Below are 18,637 nucleotides of genomic sequence, written 5' to 3'. Positions count from 1 at the left end.
AATACACTCCTACCTCAAGAAACAAGAAACATCTCAAATAAACAACCTAACCTTCCACCTAAAGCAATTAGAGAAAAAAGAACAAAAGACCCCAAAGTTAGCAGAAGGAAAAAATCATAAGGTCCGAAAGGAAATAAATGAAAAAGAAATGAAGGAAACAGTAGCAAAGATAAATAAAACTAAAAGCTGGTTCTTTGAGAAGATAAAGAAAATTGATAAACCATTAGCTAGACTCATCAAGAAAAAAGGAGAGAAGACTCAAATCAATAGAACTAGAAATGAAAAAGGAGAAGTAGCAACTGACACTACAGAAATACAAAGGATCATGAGAGATTACTGCAAGCAACTCTATGCCAATAAAATGGACAACATGGAAGAAATGTGCAAATTCTTAACAAAGTGCAACCTTCCACGACTGAGCCAGGAAGAAAGAGAAAATATAAACAGACCAATCCATGCACTGTAATTGAAACTCTGATTAAACATCTTCCAACAAACAAAAGCCCAGGACCAGATGGCTTCAGAGGCGAATTCTATCAAACATTTAGAGAAGAGCTAACACCTATCCTTATCAAATTCTTCCAAAATACAGCAGAGGGAAGAACACTCACAAACTCATTGTACGAGGCCACTGTCACCTTGATACCAAAACCAGGCAAAGATGTTACAAAAATAGAAAGCTACAAACCAATATCACTGATGAACATAGATGCAAAAATCCTCAACAAAATACTAGCAAACAGAATCCAACAGCACATTAAAAGGATCATACACCTTGATCAAGTGGGGTTTATCCCAGGAATGCAAGGATTCTTCAATATATGCAAATCAGTCAATGTGATAAACCATATTAACAAATTGAAGGAGAAAAACCATATGATCATCGCAATAGATGCAGAAGAAGCTTCCGACAAAATTCCATACCCATTTGTGATAAAAACCCTCCAGAAAGGAGGCACAGAGGGAACTAACCTCAACATAATAAAGGCCATATATGACAAACCCACAGCCAACATCATCCTCAATGGGGAAAAACTGAAAGCATTTCCTCTAAGATCAGGAACAAGACAAGGTTGCCCACTCTCACCACTATTATTCAACATAGTTTTGGAAGTTTTAGCCACAGCAATCAGAGAAGAAAAAGAAATAAAAGGAAGCCAAATCGGAAAAGAAGAAGTAAAGCTGTCACTGTTTGCAGATGACGTGATACTATACATAGAGAATCCTAAAGATGCAACCAGAAAACTACTAGAGCTAATCAATGAATTTGGTAAAGTAGCAGGATACAAAACTAATGCACAGAAATCTCTTACATTCCTCTACACTAATGATGAAAAATGTGAAAGAGAAATTAAGGAAACACTCCCATTTACCTTTGCAACAAAAAGAATAAAATACCTAGGAATAAACCTACCTAGGGAGACAAAAGACCTGTATGCAGAAAACTATAAGACACTGATGAAAGAAATGAAAGATGATACAAATAGATGGAGAGATATACCATGTTTTTGGATTGGAAGAATCAAAATTTCGAAAATCACTATACTACCCACAATAGTCTACCGATTCTATGTAATCTCTATCAAACTACCAATGGCATTTTTCAGAACTAGAACAAAAAATTTCACAATTTGTATGGAAATACAAAGGACCTCGAATAGCCAAAGCAATCTTGAGAAAGAAACATGGAGCTGGAGGAGTCAAGCTCCCTGACTTCAGACTATACTACAAAGCTACAGTAATCAAGATAGTATGATACTGGCACAAAAACAGAAATATAGATCAATGGAACAGGATAGACAGCCCAGAGATAAACCCACGCACATATGGTCACCTTATTTTTGATAAAGGAGGCAAGAATATACGATGGAAAAATAACAGCCTCTTCAATAAGTGGTGCTAGGGTAACTGGACAGCTACATGTAAAAGAAAGAAATTAGAACACTCCCTAACACCATACACAAAAATGAACTCCAAATGGATTAAAGACCTAAATGTAAGTCCAGACACTATAAAAGCCTTAGAGGAAAACATAGGCAGAACTCTGTATGACATATATCACAGCAAGATCCTTTCTGACCTACCTCCTAGAGAAATGGAAATAAAAACAAAAATAAACAAATGGGACCTAATGAAACTTCAAAGCTTTAGTACAGCAAAGGAAACCATAAACAAGACGAAAAGACAGCCCTCAGAATGGGAGTAACTATTTGCAAATGAAGCAACAGACAAAGGATTTTTCTCCAAAATTTACAAGCAGCTCATGCAGCTCAATATCAAAAAAACAACCCAATTCAAAAGTGGGCAGAAGATCTAAATAGACATTTCTCCAAAGAAGATATACAGATGGCCAACAAACACATGAAAAGATGCTCAACAACAGTAATCATTAGAGAAATGCAAATCAAAACTACAACCAGGTATCACCTCACACCAGTTAGAATGGCCATCATCAAAAAATCTGCAAATAAATGCTGGAGAGGGTGTGGAGATAAGAGAACCCTCTTGCCCTGTCGGTGGGAATGTAAATTGATACAGCCACTATGGAGAACAGTATGGATGTTCCTTGAAAAACCAAAAATAGAATTACTATATGACCCAACAATCCTACTACTGGGCATATACCCTGAGAAAACCATAATTCAAAAAGAGTCATGTACTACGATGTTCATTGCAGCTCTATTTACAATAGCCAGGACATGGAAACAACCTAAGTTTCCATCGACAGATGAATGGATAAAGAAGATGTGGCACATATATACAATGGAATATTACTCAGACATAAAAAGAAGCAAAATTGATTTATTTGTAGTGAGGTGGATGGACCTAGAGACTGTTATACAGAGTGAAGTAAGTCAGAGAGAGAAAAACAAATACCATACGCTAACGCATATATATGGAATCTAAAAAAAAAAAAAGGTTCTGAAAAACCTAGGGGCAGGACATTAATAAAGATGCATATGTTGAGAATGGATTTGAGTATACAGGGAGGGGGACGGGTAAGCTGGGACTTAGTGAGAGAGTGGCATGGACATATAGACACTACCAAATGTAAAATAGTTGGCTAGTGGGAAGCAGCCACATAGCACAGGAAGATCAACTCAGTGCTTTGTGACCACCTAGAGGGGTGGGATAGTGAGGGTGGGAGGGAGACGCAAGAGGGAGGAGATATGGGGATATATGTATATGTATAGCTGATTCACTTTGTTATAAAGCAGAAACTAGCACACCGTTGTAAAGCAATTATACTCCAATAAAGATGTTAAAAAATAAAAAATCTTTGCTCACTTGTTCAGGTATATCATAAAGTACGTTGTCTTCTTCCCCAAGCCTTGGATTGAAAGAAAAACAAAAATCACTTGTAAAAAGAAAAAAACTTAAGTATCATTTTAATGAGACTTAAAATCTTAAGTATCATTTTAGAGTCTATATTTACATTGTTCATATGGTATAAAAATATTCAACTGAAAAATTAAATAGCAATTTGTTCCAGACCTTGCAAGCTGCTTGAACCCTGGAAAAATCTATTGCAAAACTCTTCAGGATAAGAGATTTTCAGTTAAGGTCACGTGGGTTTCCTTAAAAAAATTTATATAGCCCATGTTGAAGATAAGCTCAAGGAAACAGAATTGTAATGTATAGAAAGAAATGAATCACTAAAAGGGAAAGTCACCTGTCACAACAAACAAAATAATTGGGAACACAAAACAGAGTCACCTAAAAGACACTTTAGAGAGCCCATTAGAAAAGAAACATTTATTTGGAATCCAATTTTCATAAATTCAAATAATTCTCTGTGCTTTAGAACCATTTTCCCTGAGAAAGAAGGGTTAAACTTATGATGACATGTAGTATGTTTATAAGAATTTATAAATGATGGACATTTTAGACATGGATAGTCTGTGGGATGGTTTTTCATTGTTAAGGACCTGATTTGTAAGTAGCTGGTCCACCAAAATAAGCCTATAGATACAAAGTGGGTGGACATTTTTGAAGAGTTGTAAACTAATTTCTAAAAATCTAAACATTTGCTGTTCCTAGTAAGTAAAATCCTAAATGTCTCATGCTCAAACACTTTTATTGAGAGGGTATTTAATCTAATGTCATCACATTGGACTGATACCAAGAATCAGTGTAATGTGGTCTTAATAATGGCAGAGCTGCAAGTAAATTTTACATTTGACTGCTGCAGTTTTACCTCTAAGTGAAAGAAAAGTAGGAAGTCCTAAAGGTTGCAGGCAACCAGAGAAGTATTACTGGACTAAGCAACAGAAAGAATTAAAATATACTATTGTGTCATGGGACAGAAAGAAATCTGTCATTGCTACTTTTTATAATACTAATATCTGTTTATATCTAATAGTTTATAAACAATTTATAATAGTATTATATCTGTTTTTTAAAAGAACAACCTATTAAGAAAAAAACTGGTAAACTTTAGAAAAATGGCAATGAGAATTCTAGAAAATATAGACATTAAAATGAAATGTGCAGAATACTAGACATTGTTTAAGAGAAAATTAGTTATTCAAAATACAGTGAGTCCCCTATATACAAACAAGTTCCATTCTGAGAGCATGTTTGTAAGACCAATTTATTTGTAAGTCCAACAAAGTTAACCTAGGTACCCAACTAACATGATCGTCTATATAGTACTGTATTGTAATAGGTTGATTATAATTTTCACACAAATAATACATAAAACCAAACACAAAAAATAAAGAAAACATTTTTGATATTACAGTACAGTAACAGCAGAGTTAGCCATCCTTTGCTGCTTTATAGCCTGGCATCAACTTTTCCTCCTTACTGATGTAACTTCAGTCTGGCATCCTCTTCCAGTATAGTCCTGTCTCATCCACATTAAAAACCTGCTCAGGTAAATATGCGCCTTCATCAATAATTTCTTGAAGAAGCATTTCAGGAAATTCCCTGGCAGCTACCGTATCTGTACTCGCTGGCTCGCCACTTACATTTACATTGTGAAGGTTGGCTCTAGCCTTGAACTGATGAAACCAGCCATGGCTGGCATTAAAAGATGTGCCCTCTGATTCTTCACCGTGCTTCTTCTTCAAGTCTTCATAAAGGCTTTTAGCTTTCTCTTAAATCAAACTGAGCAGAACTTGAAGCTGATGCTGATCCTACATCCACACACTGAGAAGTTTCTCCATCTCCTCCATCACTTTTCCAAGCTTCTTTGATATTATTATCGACATCATCGGCACAGCTGATGTCGCATGTTCCATGATCTTGTCCTTGTTCTTTAGAGTCGTGCTGATGGTTGAACGATTCATGTTATAAGAATGAGCGACATCTACCATCTTTTCACCTTGCTCCACTCTCTCAATTATTTTCACTTTTGTTTCCATCATTATTGCTTGACACTTCTTAGCAGTACGAGCTACATCACTGCTGCTTTTACGCTTGCTTCCAGACATACTGGGTTTGAAATAAAGGTATTGTACTACTGTAATCTATACAGTACTGTACAGTAAAGTACACAAAAGCACAACCACTTGTAGGGGATGCACGTATGTGACAATGTATGCCAGACACATGGACTAAGTGATTGGACATGCAAACACACATTCACATCTTTGAAAGTTCGAAACTTGAAGGTTCCTATGTAGGGGACTTACTTTGTCTAGAACAGAGAGATGAAGAGATAAAATGGACTCAAGAAAGATTAAGACATATGGAAGACACAATAAGAAGGGTAAAATATGTCAAAATAGAAGGGCTTGATTGAGTTTTCTCTAACTATAGATACAGTAGAAATTAGAGAGAGAGAAAGGAGAGGGGAGAGGGGAAAAAATTAAGAACAGCATTACATTTTTAAGTTAAAAAAAGATAGATGAAATAAATATTTTTCTACTAGTATTCATAAATTACCATAAAAATTTCAAGAAGAACAAAGGAAAATTTTAGATCTATAATAATGAAAGAAAAATGAAGCCCTCAAGATACAGGTAAAGATCACCAAACTCCTCAGAGAACAAACTCTTTCATATAGATATTCTTCCAGAGACTAGAAGAACAAAGTGACAGCCCAAGATGGACCATACAAATTATGATAAAAAATTATAGTCCTAGAGTATCAAATCTGAAATCTTTCAGGCCAGATATGGTTTAGAATTTATCATTTGCTTTGTTTTCAGAGTTTTAATGAGTATATATTTTCAAATTATGTAATATTCTCAATAATGTCTAGTGTAACACTCTATTAATAAACAGCTTGTTTGTATGAATAAACATTAATATTTCCTAACAAGATGTATAACTATTAACACTGTTGATAGTCTATTATATATGTTACTATTTATTCATATATTTTGCTAAATTGATAAGTGAAATAGTGGGATAAATATAAACCTTAAATACTAGAACTCTTATTTTTAAGAAATATGTTTAGTAGAACTTCTAAACATAGAATCTAAGCTACATTATATCTGTACATATATATGCAGTATGCATTTATTACAGTTGTTTGAAGATCTTGGAGCTGAAGCAATATTACTGCTGTTTTCATCAAACTGGAGTTGGACATCTCATGATAATGATGGAACCCATTCTTAGGGATAAAATAGCATTACAATAGTCATTTTAAAAACCTTTAAAAGAGTATTCCATTGTTATTTGGCCCATTAACCTAGTTTTCTGACTAAGTAATCCCTCTTTAGTTGTGTAAAAGGCCATGAATCTCTTGCTCACTGATAAAGGCAGGCTGTTTGAGGGGAGCAATTAACAGAATATGCATTTTCACCATATCACCAACAATGATTTTATCACCTGTATGTAAAATGCCATCATTACCATCTTCACTAAGACCTTATGCTTATGTACACTTAACAGTAGAATAACTTCCCCATCATACAAAGACAACACAATAGATATATCTTATTAATATTCATCATTTTTCTATGTCAATTTCTAATTTATTCATATTGTTGTTTGAGAAACATTTGAAGTAACATGGTTTAATATTCAGTTCTCATTAATGAATTTCCATTTTCAGTTTCAATTTCAGTTTCAATTTCAAATGTCATAGGATAAATTTTGCAGTAAGCATTTAATATTGGTTTATTACCAATTAGTTATTAGTTACCATTTAGTTATTATAAATGTATTATACAGGAGTGTCTTTATACTGAATTACTTCAGGAAATAATGATTTCTCATCTATATTGAATACAGGAACTACTCAGAGCAAAAAGAGTATTTATAATATTATTTCATGGGGATTTTTGGCATTATTGTTGTCATACATACATATGTTATAAACTCCATTGGATATTATTATTTTTGTTTAATCAATTATATTTTTAAAAGATTTAATTAATGATAAAAATATCCTATACATATATTCATATAGTTATCCTTTTTTGTGCTTTTATTTCATTGTAGAGATCTATATTTTAATCTGCTCTCATTTCATTCTGCCTGAAAGACTTACTCTAACATTTTTTGTTATGTTGGTTTGCAGGTGAGGAATTCTTTCAAATTTTGTGTGTTTGAAAAAGTCTATTTTACCCCACAAAATTTTTAAAACTTTTATTGAAGTATAGTTGATTTATAATGTTGTGTTAATTTCTGCTGAACAGCAAAGTGACTCAGTTATACATATATATATATATATATATATATATATATATATATATATTCTTTTTCATATTCTTTTCCATTATGGTGTAGCACAGGATATTAAATATAGTTCCCTGTGCTATACAGTAGAAGCTTGTTGTTTATCCATCCTATAAATACTAGTTTGCATCTGCTAATTCCAAACTCCCAATCCTTCCCTTCCCCCTCCACCCCCCATTGGCAACCACAGGTCTGTTCTCTATGTCTGTGGGTCTGTTTCTGTTCCATAGATGAGTTCACTTGTGTCATATTTTAGATTCCACATATAAATGATATTATTTGGTATTTGTCTTTCTCCTTCTGACTTTGCTTAGTATGATAATCTCTAGGTCCATCCATGTTGCTGCAAGTTACATTATTTCATTCTTTTTATGGGTGAGTAATATTCCAGTGTGGGTATATGTGTGTACATATACACACAACATCTTTATTCATTCATCTTTTTTTTTTTTTTTTTTGTGGTACTCAAGCCTCTCACTGTTGTGGCCTCCCCCGTTGCGGAGCACAGGCTCCAGACGCACAGGCTCAGTGGCCATGGCTCACGGGCCCAGCCGCTCCACGGCATGTGGGATCTTCCTGGACAGGGGCACAAACCCGCGTCCCCTGCATCGGCAGGTGGACTCCCAACCACTGTGCCACCAGGGAAGCCCTATTCATTCATCTTTTGATGGACATTTTTTTCCATGTCCTGGCTATTGTAAATACTGCTGCTATAAACATAGAAGTGTATCTTTTTGAATTATAATTTTGTCTGGATTTATGCCCAGGATTGGGATTGCTGGATCATATGGCAACTCTATTTTTAGTTTTTTGAGGAAACTCTATACTGTTTTCCATAATGGCTGCACCGATTTACATTCCTACCAACAGTGTAAGAGGGTTTCCCTTTTCTCCACACCCTCTCCAACATTTATTATTTGTAGACTTTTTAATGATGGCCATTCTGACCATTGTGAGGTAGTACCTTACTGTAGTTTTGATTTGCATAACTCTAATAATTAGTGATGATGAGCATCTTTTCATGTGCCTATTGGCCACCTGTATGTCTTCTTTGGTTATTCTGCCTATTTTTTGATTGGGTTGATTTTTGTTGCTGAGTTGTATGAGCTGTTTGTATATTTTGGAAATTAGGTCCTTGTCAGTTGCATCATTTGCAAATATTTTCTCCCAGTCCATAAGTTGTCTTTTCATTTTATTTATTGTTTCCTTTGAAGTACAGAAGCTTGTAAGTTTGTACCTCAAATTTTTGAAAGATACTTTCTCTGGATATGGAATCCTGAATTGAATTTCTTTGCAATAATTTAAAGATGGGGCTTCACTTCTTCTCACTTACATTGTTTCCGAAGAGAAATCTGCTGTCATCCATATCTTTATTCCCTTGTAAATAACATGTCTGTCTTGTGCTGCTTTACAGATTTTCTTCTTGTCTCTGGTTTTGAGCAATTTGACTATGATATGTCTCTCTTCATATCTCTCATGATTGACTTTTGTTGAGCCTCTTCGGTTTACAGTTTTCATCAAATTTGGACTCATTTCAACCTTTATTTCTTTAAATATTTTTGCTCCTCCTTCATATATTAGGGTGATTAAAATAGCTCCGAAATTTACTATTGCTTATTTCACTTTAAAATTCTCTCAGAATTTAATTTTTCTAGTTTGTATTACTGTTGTTAAAGTTACCAATTTATCCACTGTTGAATTGTAATTAATCTCATCCACTATATTTTTTCAGACTGTAATTTGCAACTCTAGAAGTTTGATATGGGTTGTTTTTGTTTTTGTTTTTTTTTTGCGGTACACAGGCCTCTCACTGCTGTGGCCTCTCCCGTCGCGGAGCACAGGCTCTGGATGCGCAGGCTCAGCGGCCATGGCTCACAGGCCCAGCCGCTCCACGGAATGTGGGATCTTCCTGGACCAAGGCATGAATCCATGTCCCCTGCATCTGCCGGCAGACCCTCAACCACTGCGCCACCAGGGAAGCCCTGATATGGGTCTTTTTATATGTCTTTACCTAACTTTTTGAACATATGGAATTTAGTTCAATAACTTTTTAAGTGCCCTTGTTTGCTAAATTTAATATTTGGATCAACCCTTATCTATGCTAAATTATTGATTTTCTTTTCCCTTTGGGAGATATTTTCCTTCTCTTTTGTATTCCTGGTAATCTTTTATTTGATCCAGATATTGTATATTTTACATTGTTGTATGCTGGATATTTTTGTATTTTTATAAAAAGTCTTGAGCTTTATTCTGGAATCAATTTAGCATTTGAAAATAGTGTGGTCCTTTTGTTTAGTTGTTTTGTAAACAGTATGATGTTGTTAAAATTTGTTAGGCAGGACAGTACCAAAGGAGCATTTAGTCTAAGGTTAAGTATTCACCACTGCTGAGGCAATACCCTTCTAAATACTCTGCGCAACACTAAATTTTTAGATTGTCTACTCTGGCTGGGAGAAATAGATACTATTCTTGTCTCTGTTTGATCCCTGAGTACTGTTCCTTCTAATCCTTTTGGATGCTTCTCTCCCTGGCCTTGAGTAATTTCTTCATATTCACATACACATCAATACTCTGCTGAATAATCAAGGGACAATCTCTGCAGATATTAGATTCTCTGTGAAGTTTTCTCCTCTCCAGTATTCTGTCTTATAAATTCTGGCCACCTTGGTCTATGAGGACTCTAATTTCCATCTCCTCAACTCAAGGAGTGAGCTGAGCTCCACCTTGATTGCTCTCCCTTGTGCCAGGACCTGTAAACTTTTCAAGTCCGGAAGCTGGGACTTTCCTAGGGCTAACCTCATTTGTTTCCTATCTCCTACTCTCCTTTGTTGCACAATGTCCAGTGTCTTGAAAACCTTTGTCATATATTTTTGTTTTGTTTCTTTTTGTTTCAGGTGTATGCCTGAAATTTTTTCCTCCTCAATAAAAGAATATATTTTTATTAAATAAGTGATAACTGAGTTTAAGAGGTCCCTATGTTAGGAACAAAAGATTGAGATTATAAACTGATTGTAAGCAGTTAGATACTCAGAATTAACCAAACAACCATAGCAAATCTGTGTTTATACCCACATATATACATATATAATACATACACACATATGTAATTAGACAATGAATATGCAATATGAGGTTTGTAAGTTAATAATATAATATGACCACATCTATTGTAAATTGACAGCCCCAGAGACTATTAAAGTTAGCCCATCAACTTCATCATAATCAAAATTATCCATTTTTACTTTCAGATTATATCATTGTTTCTTACATATGTCACTGTAGTTCCATTTCTCAAACTAAGCCAGAAGTTCCAAAGAAATTACTCAGGTGCTGAGAAATAGAATTGCCTGAGAATTGAAATAACACAATAATTTCTTTTCTATCATGGATATTAGTTCAAATTCAGAGAGAGAAAGAGAAGAGAGAGAGCAAGCATCTGTTACTGGTCCTAGAAAGTTTTTGCCCTTCAAATTATCTTTATTTTTAGATATTTTAAACTTTATATATCGGTTTTTAGTGTAAAGTTTTAAAATATCACTTTTAATAACATCAAATATACAAATTACCTAGGAATTAATTTAAAGAAATGTGTGCAAAAGAAAAATAATAAATTACTGAGAGACATAAAGCAGACCAAATAGATGTAGTATGTTTATATATTAGAATTTTTAGTTTTCAAAAAATCTAATTTTCTATAATTTAATTCTAGTTTTAATAGAGCACTACTCAAAATCCCAACATGTTTTTGTGGAATTGACAGGCTGATTCTAAAATTCATATGGAAAAGCAATGGACAAATAATGCCAAGTTAGTCATAAAGAAGACAAAAGAATATTTACATTATCAAATATAAACACTAAAGATATCTCTATAGTAATGAAGACAGCATAGTTTTTGTTTGAGGATGGATATATAGACTGATAGAATATATAGTAGAGAGCTCAGAAGTAGATCCACCCATACACAGATAATTGAAATATAATGAGATGGTACTGCAAAGCAGTGGGCCAATGATAACATTTTAACAAAAAAAAGCTCATCTAAATGGATATCCATATGGAAAAAATAATGTAATTGGACCCCTACCTCACACAAAATAAGTAAACTCTTGCCAGATCAAAGACTTGAATGTGAAATTCAAAACTGAACATATTCTAAAATGTGCTGTAGAAAATCATCTCCAATAATCTATTGCAAAGAATGATTTCTGAGAGGAGGCAAAAAATACACTAAATATAAATTAAAATAATAATAACTTTTACTAAAACTGCAAAATGCCAAAGGAGACTACAAACAGAAAGGGCAAGATTCCAAGTGGGGGAAGGACTTGTATGTGTACAACAGACAATGAATTAATACCTAGGATATATAAGGAATGCCTACATCAATGAGAAAAAGAGAAGTAAGTAGGACTAGAATAAATACTTCATGTGTGAGGAAATGCAAATGGCTGATAAATACATGAAAAGATTTTCAATTTTGATAAGGAAAATGCAGATTAAAGAAGACAGTATTGTTATCATTACTCACCAATCAGAAAAGTGTGATGATAACTATTGGCAAGGCTGTAGGCATCTAGTATCTTCATATTCTATTACTAAGAATGTACGTTGCTTCAATCACCTTAGAACACAGTTTGGCATATTTAACAAATTTTAAGACACACAAGTTCTCTCATCTTGCAATCCTTTTCCTAAGCATAAATACAAATCTTCTGTACATGTTCCTCAAGATATATGAATAAGTATTTTCTTTGCATATTTGTTTATTATATTCAAATTTGATAATAATACACACATATATCATCAGTAAAATGGATAACTATGATATGTTCATTCAGTGCAAAAGTAAGCAAAAAATTAATAAGCAACATAGGCTAAACTATAGTTGAACTTCAGGAACAACATTTTTTGAAGAAAAAAGACTTCATATGATTTCATTCATCTAAAATTACAACTAGAGAAGAATAACTGTAGAAGATTTTTTAAAATGTGTGTAATCTGGCATACTTCTTGATTTTTCTATTACGATAACAATCTCTCTTCCCATTAATTACTAGAATAGACAGGAATCCAAGTTTATCAAAGGCTTAAGAAACCATGCTATAGAAAACTTTAGAAAGCATTCAGCTTGGTTAACCTGTTAGAACCAATTTGGATTACAGAAGCAAAGTCAGAATTAATAAAAATAATTCATGTTATTTGTCATTCATTGTTAGCTGGCAAGATATTTATTTTAAAATTTCAATTAGAAACAAAGTTGTTTACTTAAATCTGTGGGAAATCATTCTGTTTACTGAAATATAGATAGTAATAGTCTCTTGATTTAATCCAAATAATTAGAATATGAATGCAATTTATCTCATAACCAAACTTTAAATTTTTAGAAGAAAAGTTCAAAATATAAATTCCAACAAACTTCTGGTATCATGAGTTGTATTTACTTTAGCAAAGAATGTTCTATGCACATTATAAAAGACAATACAATTACAGTATAATTATTTTCTATTTTTTCTTTACTTTAGTGTTCCTTTCCCAATATATTATTTTTTTGCAGTGTTATAATATTTTGCACCTTGGAGTAAAGCCAACAATAAATAACCTGTCAGGATCAATTCTCTTGTATAACATATGGGCTATTAAGGAGAGCACAGCTGGTTTATGTGTATCCGTAGTTTTATTTCATGGAAACAATACAAAATTATGGGGAAATGAGAGAAAGTACATGATTTTAATGTTAATTATTGGCAATCAGGTGAGATTAAGAAAGTAGGATACAAATATTTTAAAATATCAGGTATTTATTTTTAAGAATGTTATAAAATAAGATTTTTGTGTACCTATTTTTTTTTTTTAATATACAGAAGGGGGCTAAAAGGTAACATCCTACTGAGCAATTTTTCAAAATTCTAGGTTATTCTCTCCTTGAATCATCTTGTAAAACCTGAAGCTAACATTTTCTTTCCCTGATACATGTTTTTCTTTCTTCATCAGACATACCTGGTCAGGAGATAACTTTCATTTTTTTCTTCTTCTTTTCTTCCTTCCTTCCTTCTCTCCCCACCTCTCCCCTCCCACCAAATATCTCCTCAAATAACATAAAGCATTTAAATGTGAGTAGAAATCCATTATTAGATCTTAATTCTTTTAAAACTTGAATATGAAAAACATTTTAAAAATGTGTCAACTGTGCAAATAGTTAAGATATATATATATAGTCAGTTATAACTTTGCCTCATTCAACTGATGTCTTCCTGTGAGTGTTTTCTTTCTTTATGAGAATGTATGGGACTGTTAATATTATTTTGTCAGTAAGCTGGAAAAACTCTCACATACTTGTGTCTTTCAGGCAATGTCTTTCAATGATGGTTGAATTTGGAATGATGGTTGTGAAAATTATGACTTGTAAGTATTTTGAAATTTTTTTCTATGGCACTTAACCTATACAAGCTTTGTTTTAATTTTTGTTGCAATTATATTGACCATGTTAAAAAATTTACTTTTTAAAACAAATTAAGAATTCCAACATTTGTTCTTATGATCACTTTGATGATGTCATGTGAATGCCAGTGGTTTTTTAAACATATGTACACTGAAGAAGAAACCTTGACACCTTTGTTCTTAGGCATTACCTATAGTACAATGGAAAATTCCTAGATTTTACTTGAATGTTCATTCAGTGAGGTTGACGATAAGAGTTAGAAAGAGACACACCAAAACAATCATCCTAAATTACTACAAAAGTGTGTGTGTGTGTGTGTGTGTGTGTGTGTGTGTGTGTTTGTGTGTCTGTGTGTCTGTGTATTTGTGTATTCTCATATATGATCTCATTTCTCAGCCTGGTTGACTTCTGCGTTGGGCTAACCTCTGTAAAACTGTATTCAAGTTACCTAAGAAACAGAACCTTCTGGTAAAAAGATAAGCCTCTGTAAAGCAGTATGTGACAGTTCATCTCAAACACAAGAGAGCTGCTACAATTCCTCAGTTCCTATCTCTCAGGCTATTGGCAACTCTTAAAAATCTACTGATTAATTGCTGCAAATTTTCCGTGAAAAAGGAGCAAGTTTAACATGTAAAACTCAAACTTATTTTTTGGTATTTTCTCCCCATGAATTCTTTCAAGATTCTCAAAAGAAAAATATTCTACATTTCCTTGGTGACAATATTCAAAAAAAATCTAAACGAATTCTGGTACAAATGGCCCAGATCTTAGATTGTAGTGTCTTTTAACATCCACTACAAGTTTGAATATTAATGACGTCTCTCACCGAGAAACCACACATTTCCATCTGCCCTTCGCTCCAAGAACTCTGACTGTACCTCTCAGTTCCTGACAAACATGACAAGGAATTTGTTCTCAGCTGCTCATATGTTCATATTCAATATGTGATTTTTTTTTTTTACTTTAACCATCAAAATGGCTGTTTTTCTAAAAGGAGTGTCAGTATAAGCTACTGAAATGAATAAAACTGTCTCTAGTGCAATGTTGTTACAATACTGTTATGTAAAATCTTTATGTTATGTGCATGAGATGAACAAATGAAAACCAGAAGTACATTTTAACATCATATTTAAAAAGACAGGAATATGCAGATGACTGTAACATTTGTTACTTTTTTGTAGGGTCTCTTTTCTTAAATTGGGGACTGCCATTTGAAGCAATGTGGTGAGAGCTGAGGCTGGGCTAGTCTCTTGCCATACTTTATGTAGGATTAGATAAACAAAGTGTGGAAGAATCTGTTCTTAAATGTCTTTTGTTAGCAATGCTGATAGCATCAGTCTTTATTAAAAGAATAGCCTCCTTAATGTCACTTGTAGTTAGCATTTTACATCTCCCATCACATTTGGACATTTCAATTTGCATAGATTTGAGTGATTGTTTGAGAAATTAAGCTATCGCTTTTAACTTTCAACTCACATAAATCACTTTTATAGCTAAATGCTGAAAAGGACAAATGTAATAAATGCTTGGAGAAAAGGCAGAAGTATCTTACTTCTGTTTTTGTAAATTGCTATTTGACAAGGAGGCAGACATTTTAAGAATAAAGAAATCACTGTTTCAATTATTTCTAAAATGCATACATATATAATAAATAATTTTAAAGCTCGTATTTAAAAAGAAAAGTGTCTTTATATTTCATATTGGTAGCTGAAATTAGGTGATTAATAACATTCTAAAGGGATGATAAAAAGAATAATAAGGTTAGCTACAGTTTATTGAACATTTCCTAGATGCCAAGATCTGTGCTAGATGCTTTGTGTGAATTATTCTTAATCCTAACAGGAATCATACAGATAGATGGATTTAGCTCCATTTAAATTGTGGGAATTTAAACTTGAAATTTAAGTAATTTATTCAAGGTATACAGCAAAGTTGAATTCAAACTCAAGTCAGCCTTCTTAAAAGCCCATGTTTTTAATCATTGTATAATCTCAGATGACATTAAAACATAATTAAACAGAATAGTCACACCTATATTTTCCTTCCTCCCATACTCTCCCCATCCACATCAACTTTGGAAAATAATTGCTGAGACTGAGATAAATCAAACCTTTTTAAACATGGGTACACTGGGCTTTTGATCAGAAACAAGAACAGAATTCTCAGGGCAAAATTTCAATATGTTGTATATTCAGAAGATGTTCTAAACTCCCTAGGTTATACTGATTTGTGACTTCTATTCTTCCCGAGATTTCTTTCTAGGGAAATTAAAGGCACAAGTTATAGGGGTGAGGAGTAGAAGGTGATGGTGATGGTAGTGATGATGGTCCCAGGAGGATCTATCTGGACTTACATAATTTGATCTTATGTGGGAACCTATTGGTTGCTATTTTAATTCAACCAAAACCCAAGACAAGAAAAGTAGATACTTTATTTAACTCATCAGTTTCTTTGTAAGTTTCAGGAAGCAAACCATGATTTTAAGGGCTGTACAATGCTAAGATAAGTAGCAAAAGGAAATTATGGGTGTGACTTAAATTGCTTCTTATTTTTCAGAACAAAAGTGGGAGGCTATCTTTTCCCTCAGGAAGTTTTGAGTGCAGTCTTATTTTAAAACAAAGGTGTATATTTGCAACTCCTCTAGGCTTATTCTAAAATTTCCTATTGTGTTTTTCCTTTTATCTCTTGATGAATAAAACATGATAAACAAAACATGAAAAGGTGAGTAGATGTTGAGCATAGAGAGAGGAATTTGCAAATACAGATGCTCCTTCTTATCTAATTTCTTATCAAGTTATTTACTTTATTGTTATTTAATTTCTGGTGAAATTCTAGAGATATAAAGTGTGGTGAATACATCTTTTATATATCGAGTTTAACATAGTAGAATATTTTCTGATTAAGCCGGTACAAATTATGATGTCATCTTTTAAATCAGCAGAATCATATGATTAGTGTCGAAATGTTCACCAACAAATCGGGCTCTTGCCAAACAAATTGCAAATGGAGCCCAGTCAACATAAACACCTCTTCCTCATTGTAGTGCTATGAATAAGACATTAGAAAATCAGTCTAAGGTCATTATCAGTCACAAACGTGACTCCTTTGATACAGACATGTCTGTTGGCTTTGTTTTCAGCTGATGCTGTGGCTGCTGACAGCCTTCCTGGGCTTACTCCCTCACCAATTTCACAACACAGGCAGTTGAAAAGATCAGTGTGGTTCCCGTAGAAGTCCCCAGTTGTGTTCCTCAATAAAACTTTAGAGCTAAAATCTTATGGAACCCCATGAGGGAAAATAAGGGAGCCCAAAGCTGCAGCACTGAACCAATGAAAAAAATTTTCCTTTCAAAAAATAATTCTGTGACTTTCACAGATGCTCGGCTCCTCACTCCTCTGGGGTGTTAGCAAGCCCCAGTCATCTGGTTACTTTCATTATTTATTGAAAAGCACCATGGGGAGCAATGTGTTGCGCCCCACAGTGTTATTCAGTAGATAATGAATTAATGAACAGAGGAGCACAGAGATTTGTGCTTCAGGAGGAAAGAAAATGATATTTGTGTGGTAGAGAAGAGGCTAGGCAAAAAAAAAGAGAGAGAGAAAGAGTTCCTATTGAATATAAAAAGAGGTACTCTTTTCCCAATATCTTGCTTCCTTCCCTCACATAACTGAAGTAATGAGGCAAAAACAAAACAAAATGTAAAATCCTAACATCAAAGAGACCATATGTGTAAGGGTAAACTCATCTTTTGGGTCTTAACACTGATGTACATGTGTAGAAAGAAAAAACACATCTACGTATAGTCTGAGTTCAAAAGAAGTGAAAATAAATGGCTCAGGAACATCTAGTCATTAATGTGAAAGCCCATATGACTGCTCTATGGTAAACAGAGACCAATCCAGAGACTTGGTGGAATTCAAAAATCCAAATTTTCATTTCAGTCCAGCCCTGGACTCTATGTGAGGTATTGCTGCTCTTCCTATGTCAAGATGTCTCCCCTGATCCACTAGATCTCTTTTCTTCCAGGAGCTGTGAGAAATTAAGATTGCTAGGTACTCTCTTTCACAAACCTTTCTTGTGGTTTCCTTGGACACAAACAAATATACAGAACCTGTTACTAAGTAATCATATTTTTTGATATTTCTGTTGTGGATTAATGGGTAAAACTTCTTCAAATGGGGTCAAAAACACCGTTTACCCTTCCCCCTCCCCATAGCCTCAAGTCCATTCTCTAGTAAGTCTGTGAAAACAAATCAGCCTCTAGTGAAAAGTATCATATCATATTTCTAATGTATTGTCACTGTTATAATTAATATAAAATCTCTTTTTAAAAACTGAATATTCAAAATTTTACTAAATGGAATTCCATTCCAAATATCTATTATGAAGCTGAATATAAGAATGGTGCTCTCTTATGCCACAGTTTTCTCCCCCAGAACAGGAAAAATGGTTTTACCTCACCAACTATAATTTGAAATGGTTTTAGGGAGCAGGTGGATTCAACGGTTGTCTTACGCATTTGTATAAACCTGAACAGGGACCCTCTGAGGGTTTA

This window comes from Stenella coeruleoalba (genome assembly GCF_951394435.1).
Source record: "Stenella coeruleoalba genome assembly, chromosome: 2".
In the NCBI taxonomy this organism is placed as follows: domain Eukaryota; kingdom Metazoa; phylum Chordata; class Mammalia; order Artiodactyla; family Delphinidae; genus Stenella; species Stenella coeruleoalba.
This window is presented reverse-complemented; position numbering follows the sequence as displayed.